The sequence below is a fragment of the Lissotriton vulgaris genome, chromosome 11, assembly GCF_964263255.1.
Source record: "Lissotriton vulgaris chromosome 11, aLisVul1.2, whole genome shotgun sequence".
Taxonomy (NCBI): domain Eukaryota; kingdom Metazoa; phylum Chordata; class Amphibia; order Caudata; family Salamandridae; genus Lissotriton; species Lissotriton vulgaris.
In genome coordinates, this window is record NC_141699.1 from 94,384,803 (window position 1) to 94,394,583 (window position 9,781).

Below are 9,781 nucleotides of genomic sequence, written 5' to 3' on the forward strand. Positions count from 1 at the left end.
ATGTGTCGGAGCAGCAGTCAGCTGTGGAACGGATGTCGACAGAGAATAAGGTACTACGGGAGAGACTGGACGATCAAGAAGGGCGCTCCAGGCGAACCAACGTCCGCATAATTGGAGTACCGGAGTCTGAAGGCACAAGGGCAATGGACCTATATGTGGAAGGGCTGATTAAAAATTAGCTAAAGCCGAAGGGACTGTCCACATTCTTTTCCGTGGAAAGGGCACACCGTGTCCCAGGAGGACGACCGAAACCGGGCGTCGCCCCACGGCCCATTATTGCCCGGCTGTTCAACTTCCGAGATAGGGACGCTATCCTGCAGGCAGCGCGAGTTTCCCCTCCCGTCAAAATCCAGAATTCTACGCTGGCCTTCTTCCCGGACTATATGGCGGAGGTCGCACGTAGAAGGAGGACATTCTTTGAGGTAAAGAAAGAACTTAGAGCAAGGGAGATTCCATACTCGATGCTCTTTCCGGCCAGGCTACGGATAGTGGCGGATAATAGGACATGGTTCTTCGACACCCCGGAGTCCGCGCAGGACTGGCTGGAGGGATGGAGACCGACCAATCAACCTCGCCGATCCAACAGGACACAAAAGAATCGTGACAATGGATATCGCCCGAGTTCCCAAGCGTCAGGAGGAGAGATGGGGGAACAATCACCACTGAGAGAAAATGTGGGCAACGAAGATAACGAAGAACAATACTCTTCCCGGCACAGGTATCGTGAGATTAGTGCATTGCCTGCCTGACGGACTGCCGATGGACACTGGGCGGAGGGCCTCCAAGGAGGAGAAGAGAGGCTGCTGACTCCAGAGAGTCCTTCACCCCAGCGTGCAAGTACATTGTATTGGGGATGAGTCAAGCACTCTGCTAAGTTGGGGGGGCGGGCAGTTCTGAGTCCGTATAGCAGGGGGGCAGGGAGGGGGTGAGTTAAGGGAAGGGGTGTTTTTAACTTTTCAGACTGTTTGACTAGCAAGGGTAATGGTTTGACTCAAGATAACACGACACAACACAATACTATCACTGCGGGGAATCACAAGCAGGAAGAGACAACACGCGAAAGCGTGACTATACCACATGCATCTACTTCACTTCAGGTTAGACGTAATGCCTCACATGAGGGTGGGTGGGTGGGTTCAGCCCCCTGGAAGATCCATCCATAGAGCGATAGATGCACTAATTCCAATTGCAGAATGGTGGCCCCGCGACAAGATAACGCATTAAACGATGGATGCCGGATTGCCCCGGTAACGCCACTGCAGATCATGTCCTGGAATGTCAGGGGGTTGGGAGATAAGATAAAACGGGGACTGGTGCTTCAGGGTATTAAGAGACTGGGCCCGGCCCTGGTTCTTCTTCAAGAAACACATCTAGCGGGCACTGCTAGATAGGCATTAGATAGACGGGGTTACCAAATGAAAGCACACGCTGAGTTTACCTCAGGATCGCGTGGGACAGGCATATTGTTACGGAAGTCCTCACAATTCATACCTCAGTCCACCAAGGTAGACGATCAGGGCCGCTTTGCGGCGGTACACGGACAGTGGAAAGGCAGGCCGCTGAACGTAGTCTCGGTCTACGTCCCACCGGTACTACACATCGTAGCTTTGCCGGACCTCGGCAGGTTCCTACTAGAGCTTCCGGAAGGCGATTCAATTGTGGGGGGAGATTTTAATGCAGTACTACACAACACACATGATAGGTTCCCCGCACGATCAGAAGTAGCTGGCCCAAACAGATTCGGTGGCTTCTTGGAGGCACAGGGTTTGGTCGATATCTGGTGTCAGATGCACCCGGAAGAACAGCAATACACCTACTACTCCGCAACACATAACAGCCTGTCCAGAATTGATTACTTACTCGCACTAGGCAATGGTCTCCTTACCGTAGATGATGTGCAGATAAAACCGAGGGATGTCTCGGACCATTCACCGCTAGCTTTGACCCTGTCCAGTCAAGAGAGGACTCGTAGGAGAATATACCCGATTTATCCAGGGTATCTTAAAATACCATCAATTGGTAAGGACTTAAAGAAGGCGACCCGACATTACTTTGAGGAGAATCTGACCTCGGTTGAATCCCCCTCGGTTCTGTGGGAGGCCTACAAGACAGTCCTTAGGGGGCAAGCCATTGCAACGATAACAGACTATAAGCGAGCTCAAAGGAGGGAGTTGGTAGAGCTTGAGCTGGAGCTCAACAGAGCAAACGCAGCCCATATGGCAGACCCATCAAATGACACATTGCACTCCCTACAGCTGCGCCAACGCCTTCACGATGACCACCTGAGACGTCAGACGGTGGCGGACATTGCAGCCACCACACATAGGGTATATGACATAGGGGACAAGGCGAGTAAACTCCTGGCATGGCTAGACAAGAAGAAGGGGGCAGTAGGAATATATTACAAATAACTGATGTAAACGGGGAACTGCACACGCGGCCTGAAGAAATAGTAGACATACTGGTCGATCACTTCAGGGAGGTGTACACACCGACGGTAGTGGTGACAGAGGATAAAGTGATGGAAGCCCTCCGTGACGTGCAAACACCAACACTAACGACGGATGCAGCAGACGACCTCGACTCCGACTTGACAACTGAAGAGATTCAGTTGGCTATTAACGCGACTCGATCGGGTAAGGCTCTTGGCCCGAACGGGATACCCATTGAATGGTTTAAAACGATGTCTGAATCCCTGAGTGAACCCCTTTTAAAGATGTATGAGGAAAGTAGGGAGAAAGGAACGTTGCCCCCCAACCAGCGGATGGCGACCGTTGTGGCTATTCCAAAGCCGGGCAAACCACCTAGCGAATGCACGTCCTACCGGCCTATATCGCTCCTTAATGCAGAAGCTAAAATACTAGCGAAATTGTTAGCGAACAGGCTGTTGCCCTACTTGGAGCAATTGATCCATCCAGATCAGTCGGGCTTTATGCCACATAGAAGTACGGCACTGAACCTTCGTAGAGTGCATGGGGTGCTGGCAAGAGCACCGTTACTGACGGAGCCGGCAGCAATACTGTCATTGGATGCCAAAATGGCATTCGATATGGTGGAGTGGCACTACCTGTTTGCGGTGCTAACCCACATGGGGTTCGGACCCAAATTTATTTCCTGGGTACGGCTACTATACACTGAACCCGTGGCACGAGTGGTGGTGAACGGACACATATCCCGTGAGATACAACTGGCAAGGGGGACCAGGCAGGGATGCCCGCTCTCTCCCATCCTATTTGCGGTAGTCCTAGAGCCGCTGGCAGTCACCATTAGAAAGACGCCATTGCTGAAGGGAATTTCCTGGAATGATAACTGGGAAGATAGGGTGTCCCTGTATGCAGACGACATGCTGATTTACCTAACGGACCTGGAGAGAGGTATCCCGAATCTCCTGGCACTATGTGACACACACGGGCAAGCGTCTGGCTACACCATTAATTGGGCGAAGTCGATAATCTATGAGCTGAAGGGCCCGCTTCCGGCTCTTCCTGAAACCTGCCCTCTGGCAGTGGCTACCACCTCCTTTAAATACCTAGTATTATACGTCACCCAGAACGTTGCAGAATTTTTTGAGTGCAACTTACAGCCTCCCCTCATTCGATTGCGTAATGACGTAAAGCACTGGAAGGGTCTTCCACTAACACTACTGGGCCGAGCAGCCTTGTTCAAAATGATGGCACTGCCGCGTTTCCTATACGTACTCGAAAACACACCGATTCTAATACCTCCGAGTTATTTTCAAAAAGTGACGGCTGTGATGTCGGGTTTGTTATGGGGTGATCGCCCAGCTTGTATAGTGCATATAAAACTCAACAGGAGCTGGTATGATGGCAGGATTGCCCTGCCAAATATGCAATTGTACTACTGGGCGGCACAGCTTAAAATTCCTAACCAATGGCTACACGTCCCGCAGAATGACCCGGCATTCATGGCTGACAGAGCCCAACTCGGCACACATAGCTTACTGGCACCATTATACCACAAGGGTACTGCAGCGAAACTAACAGGACCCACCAAACATACAGTAACGCTATGGTACAGAGCACAGACGAGACTTAAATGGGGGGGGGGAGTCATAACAAAGCTGACGCCACTGTGGGACACGAAGGCGCTGGGACACTTAAGACGCAGTAAAGGATTCACCCAATGGAATAACATAGGGATTTCGACGGTTGGAGACATGTGGTAAAGAGAGGGTGTGGTCCCATTCTCATACCTCCAGCATCACTATGATCTGGGTCCCACAGGAATGACACGCTCTACAAGTAGCTATCCCGCCAGATACGCCTATCCCGGAATCCTCACCGCTTGAGGACCGCTTACTTACGGACTTCATGCAGGAAGGCGCGACCTCCCTGACGTACTGGAAATTGCTGAATAACCTGCCCGACCCGCTGTGGAAGTTGAGGGAGAAGTGGGTGGAGGACGTAGGAGATATGGATGAGTCAAATTGGAATGCAGCTATGGCATCGCCGCGTGAGGCTGGCGTGTCAGCTAGGTTCCATCTGGTACAACTGAAAATCCTACATAGGATATACTATACGAGAACTACACTACACAAACTACAGAGAGCAGACCATCCACACTGTCTTAGGGGGTGCGGAGAGGAAGGCACATTCATACGTACAATTTGGGGCTGTCCAGCCCTTGTGGGCTACTGGCAACAGGTGATGCGCACCATCTCACAGACATTAGAGGTCTCACTAACACCCGACCCCCGTGTGTGCCTGTTGAATGTGTGGGGGCCTAATGATTTATCGTACTATGGCCGGTTATGGACTACAATAGGCCTCATGACAGCCAAACGTGACATTGCACAGAAATGGGGGGCGGCAGAGCTCCCTACCTTAACACTGTGGTGCAGAAATATGGATGCGCTTATGGTGACAGAATGGGCGGTGTACAAAATAAGAGCCAACCCGCGCCAATGGAATAATGTATGGCAGCCTTGGAACACGTACAGGGGGGACATTTGCGAACCTTTATTAGAAGAAGATATTGATAGCTCTGAGGATGAGACGGAGGGTAACTAACTGTCCTCTAGGGGACGTCGGGGTACTCTTTGGATAGCCCAGACGCCCTGTCCCTGATTGTCAATCCACTTCTTCCAAAGCCCAGTAACGGTTATTTACAGGCAAATTAAAAAACAGAGGTCTAGTGGGAGGGTGTCTGTGGCCGAATTTCTGGTTTTCCATCGAGTGTCTATCATGCCCCGGGATTACGTTTTCCCTACCAGGATTAAGACAGTGGGAGTAAAAATAATCAAGTGAGAGAGCTCTGACCTCTGTGATGGGCGCTGTAGGGGAAGTTTTATCATTTAGAAGCATGTGAACGGTCTGAGGGTTTTTAAAATTAATAACCACACAATCTCCTTGGTTTGTTTTTTTACTGGGTCCCACCCAATCTACCCTCCGCACCATTAAGATTTCTCCAGCCCTTTAATAAGGAAACTTCCTGTACTTTGGTAGCCAGAATAAACTCTTATTCCTGAGTTCTAGCTGTGACTCCCTCTGGGCGTTATTGAAAGGTGGGACCCCTGTCAGAAGGATTATCTAGGGTGAAGATGCTGGTGGGAGGTTTATAGAAGTCAGGCAACTGGTACCATCCTGCCCACAGGACACTCTTCCTTCCTCAGGACTTCTCTACTTGTGCTTCGCCCTGCTGCGCTAATGGTGGAGTGGTGAATGCTCCGCATATTAGCGATTGAGGCGTTACTCTCTCCCGCTCTGCGTGATGTCCTTAGCCCTGCATTTGCTGCCCGCTCTTGCTCTCGCTGTGCACCAGAATGCTGGGGGGTACAACTAGTATCTCGGTTAGTGGTCTGCTGAGTATTGGGGACGTGAGAGCTGGGTGTTACCTGTTTGTGAGAAAGAGCCTGGGAGGTAAAATCAGACTGGGAATTGAAGCCCCCCTCCCTTGATGGAAGTTGTGATATGCTAGTACTGGCTTACTATTGCCATGAACCCCCTAGAGATTTCAAGATATTTAGTTTGTCAACTAGGGGGGCAACTTCTTCCTTAAGTGTAGCTCTAAATTGGGTCAGGAGATCTGCCAATAGCGTCTGGGCCCGAGCTGGATACTTTGGGTCTGTACTGATGGCAACTGCGGGTTCAATTATTAGGTTTAAATTAAGTGGATCTTTTGCCCCTCTTCGTGCTTTCTTGCTGTCAGTTACCCTCCCAACTATTTGCTTTTGTTTCCCATTCTTTACACCCACTTCTCCCTTCCGAGTTACGCTGGTTGGATCATTTGCTTGGAGTGAGGGGCGGGGAAACATTTCCAGTAGATAAGAGTGCTACAGGAGAGGTATTAGATATGGCCAGGTCTGCTGTTGGAGGAAAGAGGTCAGGAGTAATTGACAATTGCCTTTCAGTGCGTTCAATATCCGTTGTAACAGCTCCTATGGCTCTTTGCAGTATTTTATCAATTGATGTTGGGGGGGGGGGGCGGAGAAGAGGGATTAGCTTGGGCCCGGGACTTTTTAATAGTAGAAGTACGTTTTCCCATGTTACAATGTTAAAGGGCACTCCGTATTAGCACCACCCTTTGTACAGATCAAACAGACTAAAGGGCAGTAAGCAGACACACAAGGCTTTTGGTAATATGCTCGGGGAGGGTGCCCAAGTAGATCGTAATACTCGTAGGAGGAAGGACCTGTTAAGCGAATCCCCTTAAAGTCCGCACAAATATAGTCAATCTCCCGAAAACATACAGCATTTATAGTCAGTGGGAATAAGAAGAGCAGCAAGAGGTAACCAGTCTACTTGCCGTAGGAAGTAATTTCGATGTTGTTCAGTTGTGTCATCCAGGGAGCAGGCCTTTAGGGTCGACTGATGTGTAGATGAAATCAAGGGGGGTGGCCGCTGCCCAGGGGCGGATTGGCACTGCGGGCATTCGGGCATGGGCCGAAGGGCGGGTGTCTCCGTGCCCTCTGTGGTCCGGTTTTTTTCTCCCCTTTCCCAGTCCACAGAGAGTGCTCACTGTGGACTAGGAAAGGGGAGGAAAAAAACCGTCCCACAGTGGGCACCGAGACAGAGACAGAGAAATGAATGCAGCTTCACTGTGTGGCTGTACAGCGATTATCCACTGTGGCCTCTCTTCATCCCCTACCATGCAAAGCAATCACGCTGGGGTGGGCTGGGGAGATGTGATTGTTTGCAAAAATCGGCCTCCCTGGGGGGCCAGGTGTTGCTCAGGCCTTTGAACCATTTTCACCTCAGCCCCCCTGGGGCCCACGCAGCTCAGAAACGGTCTTAACACCTCGCCCACAGCCCTTCACATTCAGGGCATAGTGGGCAGGAAGAATGGGTGTCGCTGTGGAGGCCAGGTGATTTTTGGAACTTGAACCATCTTCACCTCAGCCTCCCCCTGGCTAACGTGCCCTGGCTAACGTGGATGACCCAGCAGCTGTGTTTTGTGCTCCCCTGCCCGGACATTGCCCTGAGGCCTGGAGGGCTGGGGAGGGCTTATTAATTTATTAAATGCAGGGGCCTTACTGCTGTTCATGTGCTCCTGAGATGTAGGTCTAGGGAGGGCTGAGTAGGTTAGTATTAGCAGGGGCTTCCTGCTTTTCAGGTGCTCCTGTGCTGGAGGGCTGGAATAATTTTGTGACAGAAAGGGGCCTTGCTGTTTTTTTAGTTGCTCAGCATGTAGACCATTGTCACCTTGGCCCTGTGTCCTGGGCAAGAACAGTATCCTCTCACTTTCATTCCTTGTCTGTGCCAGGGACATCTTAAGGATTTTCGGGGCCCTGGGCCAAACATATTTTTGGGGCCCCTGTTCGGAACAGATTTGAATTTATGATCCAATTTCACCTCTTTGATGCCCTCTTCCAGCTGGTCACTGGAAAGTGCACTACCATACTTGTCCAAATTCTTAATGTATTGACATCTACTATTCAAGGACATTGACGTGTGTTTTCAATATTTCAACACAGTAGCAGCTCACTAAAATTACTGAAAATAATCTCAGTGACATCCTCCCTTTTCTCATATGTGATGGCCTGTTTGATTTCAAAGACATTTTTGTATGGAATGTTGCATGAAAAGTAAACACATTTTTCTGCAAAATCTCTGTGATAGATTCTTACTCATCGCCCATATTAAAAATACTTTAAAAAAATAGTATTTAAAACAATCTGTTTAAGGAGTATGCATGGTCATTAGGGTAAGATTCTCTGCAGAACGGAGCAGGCCCTAACAGGGGGATCCCTGAAAGGCTGGGGCCCTGGGCTAGAGCCCACATTGCCCATGCCTTAAAACATCTCTGGTCCGTGCATAGGCATATGTGGCCTGATGCCAGAGTTGCAGAGATGGGGATTCACGTTTGAGCCCCAGCGTCTGCTCAACAACCTGTGATTCTGGGCTTAATTTACTAAATATTTCTCTACAAATTAGACCTCAAAGTGTAACCAAATGGTGTTTCATGAAAGGCCACGCCCCTTGAATGTGGGCCACGCCCCTTAAATGTGGGCCACGTCCCCTGAATGTGGGCCACTTTTTTCGTCAGTGCCCGGGCCAAATTGTGATCCCAATCCGACCCTGCCCCTACCTCTTCCTGCCAATGATGGGCAAGGACAGACCCGCCCTTGGCGAGGGCTTTGCCCGGGCGCGTCCTGCGCCGCGGGAAAGGCAGTAGCACTTTTAAGCGCGTGATGGCTCCTTCCACTCACCTGTGGCAGCTAGGTGGAAGCGCAAAGCACCCTGGAACTTGGAGTCCCACCAGGGTCGGCGCGGCTCTGCGTGACGGAAAGTCGGAGCACTGGAGTAAGGCAGATGGCAGCAATCTTCACCCTGGGACAAAGTTTGCACCAGGTTGCACCAGGAGGCACAATCTGACCCCCACAAGCAGAGAAAGGACTCCTCAAGGCCCGCACCGCGGGAAAGGCAGCAGCGCTTTTAAGCATGTGATGGCTCTACCCCCACACCTGTGGCAGCTAGGTGGAAGCGCAGAGCACCCTGGGACAGGAGTCCCACCAGAGTCAGCGCGGCTCTGCGCGAGTGAAAGTTGGAGCTCTGGAGTAAAGCAGACAACAGCAATCTTCATCCTGGGACGAAGTTCCCACCAGGGTGCACCAGGAGGCACAATATGACACCCACAAGCAGAGAAAGGACTCCTCAAGACCCGTATTATACACAGAGCCATTGAAAGGGATCACACTGTAACACCTATGTAACTTCAGAGATAGCTCTGCAGTCACATCTGTGCATCCTCGGCGATAGCTCTGCTGTCTGAGGCCTGAGACTAAGAGGGTGTACCTTTTAGAGTAGCTCCTCTCGCTGATGCCTTGTGAAGGCAGGTGGTAGGAGACAAATATGAAAGGCAGGATGAAAGAGGGTGTCATGCGAGAGGCGTGGCGTGGTAGAAGCGATGGGAAAGAGGGGGAAAAGAAGGGAAGTGCAGCTCACCAGTTGAGACAGCAGGCGTGCCGTGTCAGGCTTAGCTCTCACTCTGGCAAAGGCGCTCTCTCTCTCTCAGCAGCTCCTGTTCCCACGGCACAGATTCTCACACTGATGGGGACCCATCTAGAACCCGTCTCTCCACCTCCACATTCAGTTAGTTGAGTCCACAGCAACGCTTTGCAGGATTTAAAATGATGCAAGGTGCTGCGAGGGGAGGGCAGGACAAGTTAGTGCTGTCTGGGCTGACGGGTGCCCGGAGGCTGAGAGTCACATGCAGCTCCGAGGAGACACCGTGTACACAGCCGGGGGCTGGGGGATGGGGGAGGGTCGAAGTGCCTGCCAGCCAGCCCTGCAAACCGCCTGCAGTGCAAAGACGAGCAGAA

General features: G+C 51.2%; 1 protein-coding gene across 1 annotated transcript in view; it reads right to left on the reverse strand.

Moving 5' to 3' along the window:
- Positions 1 to 9,477, reverse strand: part of LOC147679024 (solute carrier family 2, facilitated glucose transporter member 9-like) — an 803,060-nt gene extending 793,583 nt beyond the window's left edge. The window contains exon 1 of the mRNA XM_086942759.1: positions 9,405 to 9,477. The gene's annotated coding sequence lies outside the window, so the exon portion shown is untranslated. The remainder of the gene's footprint in view (positions 1 to 9,404) is intronic.
- Between the last annotated feature and the right edge of the window lie 304 nt (positions 9,478 to 9,781).